The following is a 17,454-nucleotide window of genomic DNA, read 5'->3' as shown; positions in this document are numbered from 1 at the left end:
AAGATATCAATCAGGAATCCTTTCTAAAAATATTTAAGTATTGTTATTTCATTTACCTCCAATCTATGAGGTTAACTGTAATTCCAATTAGAAAATGCTAAAAAAAAAAGTATGTGGCATATATTATATGCATTGTATTACCAAGGAAAGTGTAAATTTAGAAAATATTAAACAGATAACATTGCTAAATTTAAAATATCATACAACTATCTAGTAGAAAAATAGTACAATAGTAAACAATAAAAAAAAATCAGTGTCCTATGTTAGAAAGTATTGAGTATATTTAGGAATTCAGAATAATTGTTGAGAAAACACTTATTAGTCAATAAATTGTGTTTTAACGACTAGCTAGACATTTGGAAACTAATTAAGCTAGATTCCTACCTAACTTGTTATCCTGAAATAGATTCCAGATGGATAAAATATTAAACTTAAGCCATAAAAGTAGCCTAAAAAGAACTTTGATAACTGTCTTTAACAAACTTACAATAGCAAAGCCTTTAAAGGGTGACACAGAGTTGGAATTCCAAGGAGAAAGGCTTATCATTCTAAACACCAACAAACAACATTTACTCTTTGCATCCAATAATGTCAAAGGTACACAGCCAAAATGTACAAGACTAGTATGGTAGACAGAAGCCTAACTTCTCCCATAAAAAAAAATAGAAAAACTTTAAACAATACATTTTATTTTGAATTCCTGGAAACTCAGTAGCAAATGGACAAAGTACTCAGTTTTTGGCCACAGAAGAAACTACTCCTTACATAAGCCTGTGAGATGACCCCCGTTATCACTTAGTTTTACAAGTGCAAAATTAAAGAGAACTACAGCAGTTTCTGTAAACACAGACTGATATTTGGTATCATGAGTGCATACAGGGAAAGATAAAAAGAACATTGATGGAGAATAAAGTAGTGTGCCTTCTTTAATGTAATTTATATTTAAGTATAACAATATAGTATAATTTACATTTGAGTATAACAGTATAAATTGCCCCTGATGTTAGCAATTTCACTGCAACAATTAAGCAACATATAAATTCAGAAATGTCCAAAGGTACATATTCATGCAAACATTTAAAATATCTAATTGGCAGAATTGTAGCCTTGTGGGCTATTAAAATACTTCCACACCTACTGAAACAGTTCCTACACTGAGTTTCTTAGGTGTCTTTTTTTATATCTCAGCCAACTGGTTCTCTGTGTGGGGCTTCTATGTGATCCAGAAAATAAAGGATTCATAACGTTCCTACTAGAGGCAACCATAGGACCTCTCTATACCATTAAAGTGGAGATCCATGTTTATCCAACAGTACCTATGAAATCTTAAAATATGTTGATATCACCTATGTGAAAGAAATGCCCATTGACAATGAAAGCATATTGCACGATTTGTGCAGTTATCCCAACGCTAGCACGAGGCACCAGTTAAAATGCTAACGAGGCATCTGGCGATGTTTGTCAGGAGACAGAGTGCCTGACTACCATGAACGAAGGCCTGGACTTGATCCCCAGCACCACATAAATTGGGTATGACTGTGAATGCCTGTAATCCTATGACTGTGCAGATAGAAGCAATACAGATGAGATTTCACGGGTTTCCTCAGCTGTATAGGCTATCCTAAGCTACATAAACCCCTGTCTTCAAAAACTATAAAATAAAAAAAATAAGGTAAGTCTATATGGACTCATATGGAGAAATGTCTGCAATAAATTGATAAAACTTTTGTGGTAGAATTTTATGTGTGCTGTGCTTGTGTGCACCTGTGTCTATAAATTGAAAATAGATTTATCTGATAAGATTTGAAATATGTCTAGAAAATCTCCTAACAAATGACCTGGGCATTTGCATAGGGAATCTGTACAAATAATGGAAGACACTTGGTTTTTACTCAGACTTGGGTTTTTGTCTATATTATTCGAGTTTTTTCCCTTTCCCTATTAACAATGATCATGTTCTGCTTATAAAATAAAAATCTACAAACATGAAAGCATCCTAACTTAGATATTTTAAATCCCCTTAACTACTAACATTAGACTTTTGTCAAAAATTTTTCTATAGAAAAAACTGAAATGTTGCTTCCAAATGAAGGTGTGTATGTATGAAATGAAATACACAGGAGCACAAAAAAGCCAATAACAATACAGATATAAAAATATTAAAATAGTAACAGAGTTGTTCTTGACACAGTTTATACCAATGTAAAAAGCAGATGCAGTATCTTATACAGTTCCAGAAAAGAGTGAAGTGTGAATGGCAAGTCACAGTGTCTACCAATTGTGATTAGTCATGAAAATATGCACAACTAACCAGTGAAATGTCCTCAAGTGTTACTAGTATTCGTGTGCTTCTTTGTTTATTTCATAATTGGGGAGAAATTCTAGAATTGGCTGAATGATAAGAAAATAAGTCTCTATTTTTTATTAATCATTTTTGTTTACATTTCAAATGTTATCCTCCTTCCCGGTTACCCTTCCACAACTTCCTCCCCCATCCCATTTCCCCTCTCTACCTTCCCCTTTGCCTTTATGAGGGTGCTCCTTCACCCACTCACCCACTCCTGCCTCACCACTATAGCATCCCCCTATGCTGAGGCATCAAGCCTCCACAAGACCAAGGGCCTCCCTCCCATTAATGTCAGATAAGGCCATCCTCTCCTATACATGTATCTGGAGTCCTGGCTCCCTTCATGTGTGTACTCTTTGGTTGGTGGTTTAGTCCCTGGGAGCTCTGAGTGGTCCAATTAGTTGATATTGTCCTTCCTATGGGGTTGCAATCCTCGTCAGCTCCTTTAGTCCTTCCCCCTAGTTCTTCCATTGGGGTCTCCGGCTGGTCTCAGTCCAATGGTCGGCTGTATCTGCATCTATTCAGCTATTAAAAACAATGAAATTCATAGGCAAATGGATGGAATTAGAAAATATCATCCTGAGCTAGGTAACCCAAACACATAAAAAAACCAAACAAATGAACGAATGAACAAACAAAAAACCCACACATCTTATGAACTTACTGATAAGTGGATATTAGCCCAAAATCTCAGAATATCCATGACCATGATACAACCCTCAAACCATATGGAGCTTAGAAGAAGGAAGACCAAAGGGTGGACAATTCAATCCTACATAGAAAGGAGAACAAAATAATCGTAGGAGGTAGAGGGGGAAGGGAAAGAGGAGGGGGAGGAATAAAAGGGAGGCAAGATCGGATTTTGGAAGGGACAAGAAAGAAATACAGAGGGTCAGGAAATCAAATGAAATTTGTAGAAGTGGGAGAACAGAGAACTGCGGATAGCCACTAGAAAGTCCCAGATGCCAGGGAAGCAAAGGACTCCCAGGATCCATCAGGGATGACTTTAGTCAAAATATACAACAAAGTGGAGACAACCTGTAGAGACTACCTCCAGTAAATTGGCACCCAGCCATCTCAAAATTGTTAACCCAGAAACGTCCCTATCCATAGGAAAAACATAGACAAAAAAATGGAGTAGAGACTAAAAGAAAGGCCATACAGAGACTGCCCCACCTAAGCATCCATCTCCTTTGCAGACACCAAACCTTCCCACTGTAAGTATCTTCAAATTCGAGCCAATAAGAAGCACAGACTCCAGGTCATAAATTCTGTTAGTTTTTCATTGCATAAAAGGCTCACATAATTGGTGTAGCTATATGATCTCTCTCTCTCTCTCTCTCTCTCTCTCTCTCTCTCTCTGCTCTCTCACTCTCTCTGTCTCTGTCTCTGTCTCTGTCTCTCTGTCTCTGTCTGTCTCTCTGTCTCTGTGTCTCTGTCTCTGTCTGTGTGTGTGTGTGTGTGTGTGTGTGTGTGTGTGTGTGTGTGTACAGTGAGACATACACAGTGAAATGCTGACATGTTTTCCAGATTGCTGCCTTTTAAAACAGGGCCTTAATTTGATAGTTCACGTGAACGTACTCAACTTTTCAAAGTATAGGGCATCTACAATAGTACCTGTTCTTTCTTTGATCTCTCTTCTTCCTTGTCCCCTTCATTCTCTATGTGGTCACTGATTTTCCCTTTTACTTTTTTTTTTATACACAGAGGTTTTGTCCCAGCTGCCTTGTTCTCTGATTTTCCACATCATTTCATTGTTTTTAGTTTGCCTTAATAACAGCCTTGATCCCGACTTGAAGATGATTGAAATTTGCTTCCTTGATATGAAGATGTTAACCTGTATGCAATATAAGACATTCCTGTAAGAGGGGTGGGCTTCTATCAATCTTCTCACACCACTGTAGGGTCCCCTTTGTAAGTAATGAAGTCAAAGGATCAAGGTGACTGACTAAGTGGAAGTATCAGTAGTTATAGATCAGGCTTAATGATTCTGTAGAACAACTCTGGATCGACCAGAATGCTTCCAACCTGAGACTTAAATGCTGTCAAAAATTGCTCTGTTCTGAAACACCTTTATATTGGGGCTGAATTTGGATGGGTGTGAGGTGTGTGTGTGTGTGTGTGTGTGTGTGTGTGTGTGTGTGTGTGTGTGTGTTCTTGTTGTGATTTTAAAATTAGATATGGCCAAAATACCATGTATACATATAAATGTATGCATATATAGATATTGATGCATATACCTATGTGCATATATATACAAGTATATAAAATACATGTTCTCAAATCAAAACAATTATAAAATATGAGTAATAGTTGCAGAACATCTGGGTCACATTAGTGCTTAAGCACAGTAATATTGTGTAGCTAGGTCTGGCTAAAGGTAAATCTTTATGATTATAACCCAAAACTTCTTACTACCAAGATCCTCAACAGTCTTACACTTTGAGTCTTCTTTGTGTAAATTTTCTCTGAATGCTATACAATATGTCAGTGTAATTTATGTTTTTTTATTGGTGTTAACTTCTATTCTATGACACCAGGAATATATTTGGAATAAGATAAGTACTAAGAAGATCCCTACTTACAGGTTTCTTTTATGATTTTATGACTTTGATTTTAGAATTTGACATCTTGTTCAGTCTGTTTTGGATATCCAGTATACATACACACATATATACATGCATACATACATAAACACACATACAGAGACATACATACATATACATACCCTAAATATAAGTATTAGATATATAAAGAGATATGTTGAAATTACTTAAAATGTTAGAAATGAAATTGTCTTCTTGGACTAAAGAATGCAATGATCAAAAGTAATCATCAAGCACCATGCCTGCCTGGACCATGCTTCTTGTCTTGATGATAATGGACTGAACCTCTGAATCTGGAGGATTGATATTTGCACTGAATATTGTGACACGGTATTCCCGAGTCATAGAGAGTCATTATTCACCTCTGATAATCACCATTGTAATTTCTGGATGTGAAAGAATTTGAAGAGAAAGGAGACATCTAGAGAAATTAATTTCCAGAAGGTGGAAAAAAGATAGCATGCAAAGAACTATTAAAACTTCATAGATGTTGATCAGCAGCCTGATACCTGACCAAATGCTACAGTCTATGTACTTCCCAGGATGTCCAGAGAAACCAAAGATACAGGTGAGAATCTTGCCCCCAAACCATGCCAACTGGGATAACCACAGGGCCCAGCTGACTCAGGACCCATCTCTTCCACCTCAGTACCCTGAGCTCCACCTTCCAGCCCACCTCCCCACCCAGGTCAGATCAGCAGCCTGATACCTGGCCAAATGCTACTATAGCCTGTGAGCCACCCAGGAGGTCCACAGTACACAAGGACACCGAAGGACCACAGTAACCAGGGACACAGGAGGTCCACAATAACCAGGAACACAGGAGCCTGCTCTAACGAAAGACATGAGAGGCCCAGCCTAACGAGAGACAACGCTGCTGGCCTCCAAAGAGACCAGCCCTAACACAGGTTACATAATTCTTCCTGCCTCCCAGGAGGCAGGTTCCAGTCAGAGACACCCATGCCAGCTAACACCAGAGAATGGCCAGGGGCAAGTGCAAGATCATTAGCAACAGAACCTAATGCAACTTGGCAGCATCAGAAACCAGTTCTCCCACCACCAGAAGCCCTCTATACCCTAACACACCTGAAAAGCAAGATAATGACATAAAATCCCATCTCATGAAGATGATAGAGGCCTTTAAGGAGGACATAAAGAACTCCCTTAAAGAAATACAAGAAAACACAAGCAAATGGCTAGAAGTGCTTAAAAAAGAAACGAACAAATCCTTTTAAAAAAAAATACAAGAAAATACAATCAAACAGGTAAAGGATTGCAACAAAATGATCCAATAACTAAAAATGGAAATAGAAACAATAAAAAAGCAGAAAGGGCAGCAACCCTGGAGATGGACAACTTAGGAAGAGATCACCAACAGAATACAAGAAATAGAAAAGAGAACCACAGGTGTAGAAGACACCATAGAAGATATTGACACATCAGTAAATATGTAAAAATCTCCTATCCCAAAGTATCCAATTCAAGACCCAATACAAAGATCAAACCGAAGAATAATAGGAATATAAAACAGTGAAGAATCCCAGCTCAAAGGGCCAGATAACATTTTCAACAAAATCATAGAAGAAAACTTCCCTAACTAAAAGAGATGACCATAATGTCCAAGAAGCCTATAAAACTCCAAATAGATTGTACCAGAAAAAAATCCTCTCATCGTATGATAATCAAAACACTAAATGCACAGAACAAAGAAAGAATCTTAAAAGCTGTAAGGGGAAAAGGCCAAGAAACATATAATGCAGACCTACCAGAATGATAGCAGACTTCTAAACAGATATTCTAAAAGATGGTCACAGACAGATGCCATTCAGACCATAAGAGAACATAAATGCCAGTTCAGAATACCATGCACAGCAAAACTCTCGATCATCATAAATGGAGAAACAAAGATGTTCCAAGACAAACCCAAATTTAAACAATACCTTTATACTAATCCAGCTTTACAGAGGATACTGAAATGAAATCTCCAACACAAGAAGGGTAACTACATACAAGAAAACATACAAAAAGAAACATTTCATAACAAACCCAAAAGAAGAAAATCATACACACATAACACCACCTCCAGCAACAATGATAAAGTAAATTTGAAAAGCAAAATAACGTTGAGTTATATTTTGGTCAGAAGCAGTATTTTCTGAATTTCTTTAAGTAATGGCCACACCCTGAATTAAGGTATATGTTTCTCCAAGAATTAATGACAGCCCTTGCCACAGGACGGTCATGGTATAAGATTTATGTTCTGTGCCATGTATTTCCTATATGGGTTTCTCATCCTGAGTGGATCAGAAGGCAGCTGTGATATGGTTTCGTTTACTAACTACAGACTTTTAAAATACCTTTTCTTTCCACAGTTTCTTTTAAATCACTTCCAATCTAAATACAATTGGAAGCTACTTCAAGTTTTTTATTTCAATTAATTCACTCTTTCCATGGTCTTCAACTAGTAATTTAATTTATGGGAATGTACCCACCAGTTCTGGGATGTCTGCCTGAGAGATTAGCTAGTGGTTGACTTCTTACTATACATACTCTATCAATTAATTATTGGCCAGAAAATTTGACAATATTTTGCTCCACATGAAAGCCAAATGGAAGAAAAAAACTCCCCAGATAGCTTCCAAATTGCTATCTCAAGTATCCAAGAACAATTTCGAGAAACAGTCAAATTTGTCTAGTTTGAAGTAACAGTGTGGTTTTGGCTGACTCTAAACCTGTCCTTAATCTAGTTAAATCTGCACACATAGGGAAGGAGTAGGACTTTACCACTAGGTACTTTCTTATCAATATAAAATGCTGCTCAACTTAGTAACTCTCCACATAACTCTCCACTTCATAATGTACTTTAGCAGTCCCAACTTCCTCTCTCCCACTTTCTGACTCATTGCCAACTAAGTTATACCTATATTTTTCAGAGGATAAACCATGAGGATTGAAGTTTTAAATGGAAAAAATTAAAATAACAGAATTTTCATATGTTATCCCTTTATTTGATTAAAAATTGCTTTCAACAAGCAGGATCCAATTGGATGGCAAAAATAAATAATACACATGCATTTGATGACATGACATGGGACGTGTGGCATGGGTGGTATGATGGGGGAATAAACTTTATTGGCCCATGAAAGGGGTAAAGAAGTGAGGACAGGCCAGAGAGAAGAGCAGTGTGAATGGGAAATTTAAATGGAATGACTTAAGATGTCCAGTATGCTTCATGACCTCATTTAACTAAGAGCCAGGTCTGTGCAGGGAAGTAAGGACGACTACAGCTGCTTCCTTTGCTGCTGCTGACAGCGGTCCTATCGTCAGACTGGTCTGTCAAGTTAGACAGAACTTTCTCTGGTTAGTATAAACAGGGTCTCCATCCTGGGCTCAGAAGGCACGCTTGTGACGAACTCGCACACTTTCCATTTCCCCACCTTCAATGGCGGCCAGGGTCTCCAGCCTGCTAAAGCACTCCAGGCTTCTTCCAAGAACTTCTTCTAGTCAACTGCATAACACCTGAGCCCTTTACAGGTCCACCTGCAGAGTTCGGTCTCTCTCAGAGTTCTCTGGTTGGGCATGGACCTTGACCAGGCTACTGTAGAGTTGCCTCTCAGCTTGCAGGGCCTAATAGAGCCGACTCTGTTCACCCCACTAGTCCTTCTAACATCAGCAGCAACTGTTGTCTCTTGTTCCCTGATACTTTCTAACCCTGGAATTCCACTGAAGCAATTTATTTGAAAGTGTGTATGTACAAACCAGAAATACAGTTAACAAAATGGGTAAGAAGTCAGATCTTAAAACGCAGTTGTTCTAGAGGTAGAGCTGTCACTCAATAAGCTACACCAACCAGCCTAGCTCAATCAATGAGATTCAGATTCAGTGAAAGACTTTCAGAAAATAAAGAATTATTGAGCAGGACATTGGATGTCAACCTCAGTTCCCCACATGTTAACCCAAACACACACACACACACACACACACACACACACACACACACACACACACACAGAGAGAGAGAGAGAGAGAGAGAGAGAGAAAGAAAGAGAGAAATTCTTTTGATATTGAAAGATTATTGACAGTGTCTTTTAGTGACACAGATTTCACCTCCAATTTTCTTTGTGCAGAGTTCAGAACTGTTAAGAGATGGCAACTTGTAATATTAAATTTTTAAACAAGAATCAACTAATACTAAATGCTAATAGAAAGGTAGTATCATCTTTACTCTGCCCCTGCTAAGCCACATTTATGCAAGAGCTACAAAGAGAAGAGAAAGGAGGAAAGAGAAAGGTAAGAAAGGAAGATGGTCTCTTCCAATCCTCACCACACTGCGTTGTAAAATAAGGATTTCAAACCTCTAATTCAAATAGCTGTTTTAAGCTATTCCTCCTGTACCACCTTGTTCGCTTATTTGAGGGCTGCTATTTGATTTTGGACATATTCAAAACATTGGTTAGCCATGAAAGCGTGCTAACCTTGGAACATTTTAATGTTTCCTAAAAGAACACCCTTGCTATTTGGAATCAATCTCTAGTCTTCTATCTCATTAAGAGCAGTCACTAGTTCACTTCCCGTCTGTATTTGCCTATTCTGAATACATATACATTTTTGTGAGTAACATTTGTTGTAATTTATCTTGGCCATAAGCTCAGAATAGAGCTGCATTCTACACTGACTTGCTAAATTTGGATCTAGAATGTGTCTTGATTTCTCATGTGTTAAAAGCTTTTCCCAGAAAATGACATTATTTAGAAATAGTGGAACCTTTTATGACATAGCCTCAGAGGAAGTCCTAGGTCACTGAGGCTGTAGCCTTGAAGAGGATAGTAATAGTATTGATTTTTCTTTTTTTATAGGAAAAACATGTGTGTGGTATATGTGTTTGTATGCACACATATATGTGTATACATGAGTGCATGTTAACATCCGTGTGTGTGTGTGTGTGTCTGTGTGTCTGTGTGTGTGTCTGTGTGCCACAACACATGTGTATAGAACAACCTGAGGTAATCAGTTCTCCCTCCCACCATCTAGGTGCTGTCCTCAGGCTTGGATTGCAAGTACCCTTATCTACTGAGCCAACCATGTTGTTTTTTCCTATCACCCTTTGAAATATGCCTATGAGGTAGATATTGCCACATGATTGCAACATTTACTGCTCCACCACAGGTGCACATCAGTGGGGCCAACTGAGCAAGAACTGAAACCCTTGAAAGCTTCCAAACAAACGTTTCCTCTTTTTAAATTTATTGTTTCCGGTATTTTGTTACAGTATCAGAAAGCATATAATTCCATGCTTATTTTTGTAAGGAACTGCCAAATTATTACCTAAGGAGCTACACCAATTGGTATTCTCACCAGCAAAGTGTGGGGATTCCAGTTTTCCCACTTTAATTTTTTTTTATTAATTCACATTGTAAAAATAAAGGAAATAAATTCACATTCTGAAAAGCAAGCAGAGAGTAGGGAAGGGAAGGAAGAAGAAGGGAGAAGGGGGAGGGAGGGGAGGGAGGGGAGTGAGTGGGAGGGAGAAACAAGTCAGCCTGCTAGCACAGTCATTATTCTACTGATGAATTAGACCACTTGGAGTGAAACATAAATATGAGCTAAGTGATGCTGGACATTCTTCCCACATTTTTGGCCATTTTCTCCATGGAATAATATAGTTATAGCAATATATATATATATATATATATATATATATATAACATAGTTGTGATATATGATGTAGCAACATTGTAAGAAACAAAACAGTTATATGCACACACGTTTTAACAGGCAAAAGATCTGCAAGAAAGTATACCAAGGTCACTGCTTTTATTTTTAGAAATCATAATCACATGTCAGTCTTTGTTGTGCTCTTCTTTGCTTATTTGGGATTATTTAAAAAGAAACAATGACTGTGTATTGTTTTATTCCTAATTTTAAAGAACAATGTGCTCCTGCCGCTGGACCTTGTACAACTGATTCTCAGCCTAACAAAACGCAATCTTCGAGATAGTTTTTAAAGTTTCCAATGTCTGGACTTTCTCTTCCTGAGAATGTCCTATTTAACTGCTTTGGGGTGGTTCTAATGTGAAGGCAGAGTGCAGAAGTCATGTTAAAACTTCCTTTTCTGCAACCATTTATTGAGTTTTGTGGTGGGGGAAAAAGTCTTCCTAGAGAATGACAGTCTCCTGACGTGAGCTTAGTAGAGGTCATTTTATTTATGGTTCGCAAGGTATTATCTTTACTGGGCTACATCTGGAGAGGTTTCCTTAGTATCAAGAGGCTACTTCAAGAAACATGTGACGAGGTGTCCCAAACTTTCTCCTGGCAAGTGTCATGGGGAGATCAGCAACTTAATGTGGAAATAAAACCATCTGGCATTTGAGGAGCTTGTACCCAGAGTAAGGTGTAGTTTAAGTGCTGCTCTGTAAAATCAAGCTGTCTTTGGCTTAATGGATAAACTATTTAGACAATGATTTGTCCCTTAGCTCTTGGCTGCATGGTGATGTGAAACTCCACAGGGGCAATACAGGGATAGAGGGGAAGGTAAGCAAACACAAATGTCCTTGCTAAAGTTAAGAATCGGCACACATTATCCATTGCCTTTGCCTTCCAGTGTATGGAAAAAAACATGATTAATTAAAGCATGTGATTCTGGAGTTTACATAGTCACCTTCAATGACGAGCATCACAAACGACTTCATAGTTAAGTCATGAGGCACCTCACCTGTCTAATACTTTCCAGTTTAAGACATTTGATCCATGGCAGACATGTCTATTACTGAAGAGTCTGACAATTTTTACCTTAAAACTGTCTAAGAATATAGGCTTTCATTAATCTCAGAATTCCTTTCTACTCTCCATTTATTGGCGAGAGAAGTGAGATTGGTAGAATGATTAGCTTTCTGTGTGTTCTGGGGAAAAACATTAATTAATTTACATAGACAATACCCCAGTGTCAGTAACTATTACAAAGAGTTTCCTTTCTTCATCTAGAACCAAATTTTAATGAATTGCATCTGTGTAGAGACAACATGGTAAGTTCATGGAAAAGCCAAAGGTGAATGACATTATTCAAGCTTTCAAATCTTATCTTCTCAAAAACAAATAAATATAAGTACTCAAATGATTACCAAGAAATGTAAAATATTAAAATTATATGAAAATATTTTTAATTTTTTAAATCATAAAGGAAACTAGAGAAACTATAGTTTCTCTACCATAAAATGATACTACACCTGACATGCACAAAAGATGCAAGGATATAATTCCATACATTTGAGGGAAAATAACTTCCAATTTGTGTGTAAAACATAGTTGTATAAGATCAAGAGAAATAGAAGCAATATTTTGAAAAAGGTTTTGTTGAGGAAGCTGAAGAAATTTAATGTTTTCCAGTGTTGTCTTAAGTTGAATTTTCTCCATTACTTTAAGTACTATACTTTTGGGCTGGGGATAGTTCATTCAGTAAAGTGTTTGCTATGCAAGTAGGGTGGTCTGCATTCAGAGCCTCAGCACTTACCTGTAACTTCAGGAATAGGGAGGTGCACAAAGGCAGATTCCTTGGGCTCACCAGGCCAGCCAGCCTAACCCAAGTCAGTGAGGTCCTGTTATAGTGAGAGTCCCTACACCACCCTAAAGTTAAAGACAACTGAAGATATGTATCATCAATGCCTGGCCTCCACACATATGTACATGCACATATATACAGACAAACACACCACACATATGAGCATGTGCATATATGTTCACCAAACACACACGTGTGCACACACTCACACACATTGCCACGCTTAAAAAGAAAAGAAAGGAAAAGAAAAAGAAAAAAAGAAGAAAACATATTTTCTCCTATCCCGTCATATATTTTATTTTATTATTTTTTATTTTAGTCTAATTTTAAAACTGCACATATATTTAACATTTAATACTAGATGTGCCTTCATGGTTTCCTTTTTGTTATGTTTGTTCCTCACATTATTTTCTTCTATTTCCAATTCCCGTCTTGCTAAAGTACATAACTTGCTAATATTTCTGTAAGAATTTATAAATGCAAGCTTTCTCACTTTGACCATGTGAATTTTTATTTTAATTTTGCCTTTGCCCGTAATTGTTTAATTAACAGAGCATATTAAGTGGGGACTTAGTCTCCCTCAAAAGCATGGAATAGTTTCTGACATCCTAGTGCCTGTCAAGTCTACTATTATTCCTTGATAGATAGGCTACCATTTCTCTAATTTCTTTCATGAATTTTAGAATGTATTTTCAATGTTCTAAATTTTACTTCTACATGTGTGGTACAGATTTTTAAAAGTTAATTTATTGGGGACTGCCTAATTCTTGAAAATAGAGATACTTGGTTTCTTTCTGTTGTGGTTTGAATAAGGATTAACCCCAAGGGTTTATATACCTGAACATGTCTCTGCTTTTAGATGTGGTCCTCAAGAATTTTAAATTTTTTCTTACACCTTTGAACATTTAAAATGACCTTGTTACCATATCCAGAAATGGTTAGGCATGGCCCCCCAGCTGAGAGATGGGGCCACCCACCCATCTCCAATGTTTTAACCCAGAATTGCTCCTATCTAAAGGACAAAGAATAGAGCAGAGACTGAAGGAAAGGTCACCCAGAGACTGCCCCACCTGGGGATCCATCCCACATGCAGACACCAACCCCAGACACTGTTGCTGATGCCAAGAAGTTCCTGCTGAGAGGAGCCTGATACAGCTGTCTCCTGGGAGGTTCTGCTAGATCCTGACCAAAATAGATACAAATGCTTGAAGCCAACCATAAAAATGATCACAGAGACCCCAGTGGAGGAGTTAGGAGAAGGACTGAAGGAGCTGAAGGGGCTTTATCTGGCATCAGTGGGAGGGGAGTCCCTTGGTCAGGTGAAGGCTTGATACCCCAGTGTAGAGGAATGCTAGGGAGTTGAGGTAGGTGGGTGGGTGAGGGAGTACCCTCATAGAAGCAGGATAAGGGAGATAGAAGAAGGGGTTTGCAGAGGGAAAACCAAGAAAGGGAATAATATTTAAAATGTAAATAAATAAAATAGGCAACTTAAAATAAAATAAAATGACCTTGTTTTCATGTTATTATACCTTTATTGGTTTTTATTTGCTGTTTGCTACAATTCCATTTTTGAATAAAGGTCTGTTTATTTGAGTGCTATTATGTCTTAGATGTTACTATCTCTGGATGAATCATTTCTAAAGGAAATGACTAGTTCCTGGTTATGACATCATTACCATGAGTGATTTCATGTTTCCCTCTAACTCCTGTGGATCTCTCAACAAGCTGTAGCTCCTTGACCGTAGTTCCTTCACCAAGCATAACATGTGATTTTCATCCCATACTCCACATACGATTGGCACAGATACTGCACAGATACTTCATTTTCAACCTTGACCTATCATAAGCAGCCCATTTTCTCTTCTTACGTATCACCGGTGTGCGCTGAGACCTTCTCTCTGCAGGCCCTCACAAAGCTTTGTTCCTGTCATGGTTCTCAGTTTTGGTTGTTGTTGTTGTTGTTGTTGTTGTTGTTGTTGTTGTTGTTGTTGTTGTTTTCTGTTTGTTTGCTTTGGCTCTGGCTAGCCTATAAATTACTATGTAGACCAAGCTCCTCTCAGCCTCAAGAAATGCATCTGCCCTGCCTTCAGAGTGCTCGGATTAAAGGGCGCACCATCATCCAGGCCCAGGCTCTCACCCTTAAGTTGGTGCTTATTTCTCTGTAAATGAACCTATGACCCAACCCCTGCCTTATTGGCCAACACTTTCTTATTACGTTGAACCCCCATCCCACCCCAGATAATATCGAGGTTGGGCCATTTGGCATTAGCTCCCATTGCAGCTTCAGTGACTATCTTCATTCCCAGTGTCATGTGGCCTTTGTTTTTCTCAAATGTAGATAGGTATATGGACATTGTGGGGTTATTGTACCTACTCAGAAATAATGACTGTCCAGAGCAGCGAAATAGAAGGCGCCAATCTACCATAGTTTAACTAGAAACCTCGGCTTCCTGTCAAATCCATGGCTGTGTTGACTTCATCCGTTTCCTCAATTTGTTCCTTTTTACTCTTTTCACCGGAATAGATCAATAAATCATTGTGCTTATTTTTGAAAATTTTTCTTTTGAATCTTATTGGTCTGTGTTTACATTTGCTCATTGTCTGAAGATGCCAAATTCCTAGAGGAAAAACATCTTGTACACAGACGCATATTAGCAGCGCTGAAAAGTGACACTGCATAAGGCAGTGTCTAGGGCGTCTCTGAATGGCCCACTTACCAGGAAAACCATGTTTTTGCGTTGACAGCAGTTTTCCTTTTGGAAACATAACTTCATCTTGATGCTACTTTTTTTATTTTTTTGTTTGGTTTGGTGGTGGTGATTGGTGCCTTTACATTAAAAGAGGGCACTTTTGAAATAAATAAGAAATTATTCTTTCTACCACATTTGCTTCCTATGACCAAATCTTCAAAAATAAACATCATTCCATACCAGGCATTACCTGGTCAAATGTCACTTACAAACCCAAATATAATGAGAACCTTTTCTTTCCTTGTTTTCTTGTTTACTTCCTTCTTTTCTTTATGTCTGTCTGTCTGTCTGTCTTTCCCTTCCTTTCATGTGTTGGGGGGCAGGATATGTGTGTATGAGGGGTAGAATTATGAACTATAAAAGTGAGGTGACAGGAAGGTGCTAGGAGAAATGTTCAAAACGCTGATGTGATTTATGAACATGTGGCAAACAGATGTGGTCTAGTAATGGGGACCCTCATCTCCTTTTATAAATTTGAGTCCCATTTGTGTCTTTCTTACAACAACATCACCCTCAGGTTCATAATATGCTTTATTAAAATTCTCTGCAGGGCATGTGGATGATTAATAATTGTCGATGACAGAAATTTCTATGGGTAAGCTGCGTAGTGAAAGATAAACACAACAGGGCTATTTTAACCTCTGTATATTATGCTTATTAGAGAAAGGCTTCTCTCTAAGATGGCCTGTGTTGAGACTGTGTGTGATTAATGGAAATGTCACCAATGGCTCTGGTTCTGGAAAACCTCTTAAATTCTCCTTTGTTGTAATCGTCACTTGAATTTCATTTTTCACCAGGGAAAATCATTTTTAGAAAAAAAGATGCGATCAAGAGCAGTTAAAATATATATTGACCAGCCATCTAGGAATAGAATACAAGTCATAAGTAGTTATTCATTGTAAAAATTTGGTGGCAATTAATACTAAATGTGCAGTGATTCTTTGAAAAAAAAAACACAAACAACATTGGAATATTTGGTTTTGATTCTTCCTATTTCCAATGTCTGAAATCTTTAGACCAGTCATTCTTTCTACCTTTCTTAGGAGAACAATTGTTCTCTGATTACTAGATATAGTAAAGTGTGGAAGAATTACTCCAATGATTTAAAAGTGTTGCTTTCAGTAACAAGAAACTGTAACAGAACAAATGCATTTATAGTAAAGAAGTGGGTTTTCTCTAGTCTTTTCCAAGTCTTGGCTCTCACTAGTCTAGATGCAACCACTGATGAGTTCTAAGAGCTCAGTGCTTTTTCAAGTGGGAATATTAAAATTTACTGTAAATTAAATTTGGCATTCTGTATTTTTTTCACAGTGAATAAATAGTCATTTGAAGAACTAGAAGTTAGAGTATAATCATAGAATTCTTATGTCACTTAGTTATCTGTGTAGGACATTTTGGGAAAGTTAAACAAAATCGAAAACAATCAAAATTAAGTGTCATGCTTACCACTGTGATATGTTGTGCTGTGGCCGAGACTTTATTAAGCAGACCTGAAAGGACATGTTGCCCAGACTCTCCCTTAACAATTTCTAAAATCCTCTATTTTTCCCTAGTAAAAATTTAGCTAGCAGTTGCCTGCAAGACACAAAGAATGAGTGCTGGCTGGGGGGCCTCCTCCACAGTGTGACAGAAATCAGCATGGGGCCATTCCACGCTTAATGTATAAAGTTAAATGAGACAAAGAAAAGAACCAGGGTCACTGTACTTCATGACCTCTGGTTTCAGCCCAACAGGAAAATTATAAAAACAGTAACTTTGTTTTAAATCTCACAATGACAACATCATAATGCGTTTGAAAACCAATACAGAAGATAGACTTAACCACCTTAAAAATATGGAGGTAATTATTCTGGGGTCTGGATGGAAATGTGTTGTTCTGATATCTCAGACAACTTTCCCTTCCCATCTGTTCATGTCAACAGCTTACCTCTCTAGCAGTAATGACTAGGAAGTTAGGAAGTCAACTTTATAATGCCATTCTTTTAAAAAAAAAATGTTTACAGTGTCTCCCTGAAGAAAAAACAAAAGTAAGTAAAACCTATTCTCTCTCTCTCTCTCTCTCTCTCTCTCTCTCTCTCTCTCTCTCTCTCTCTCTCTCTCTCTCTCTCTCTGTGTGTGTGTTGTGTGTGTGTGTGTGAGTGTGTGTGTCTATCTCTGTGTCTTTCTGTCTCTCTGTGTCTCCATCTCTCTCTTTCT

This window comes from Rattus rattus, chromosome 1 (assembly GCF_011064425.1).
Source record: "Rattus rattus isolate New Zealand chromosome 1, Rrattus_CSIRO_v1, whole genome shotgun sequence".
Classification (NCBI taxonomy): Eukaryota; Metazoa; Chordata; class Mammalia; order Rodentia; family Muridae; genus Rattus; species Rattus rattus.
This window is presented reverse-complemented; position numbering follows the sequence as displayed.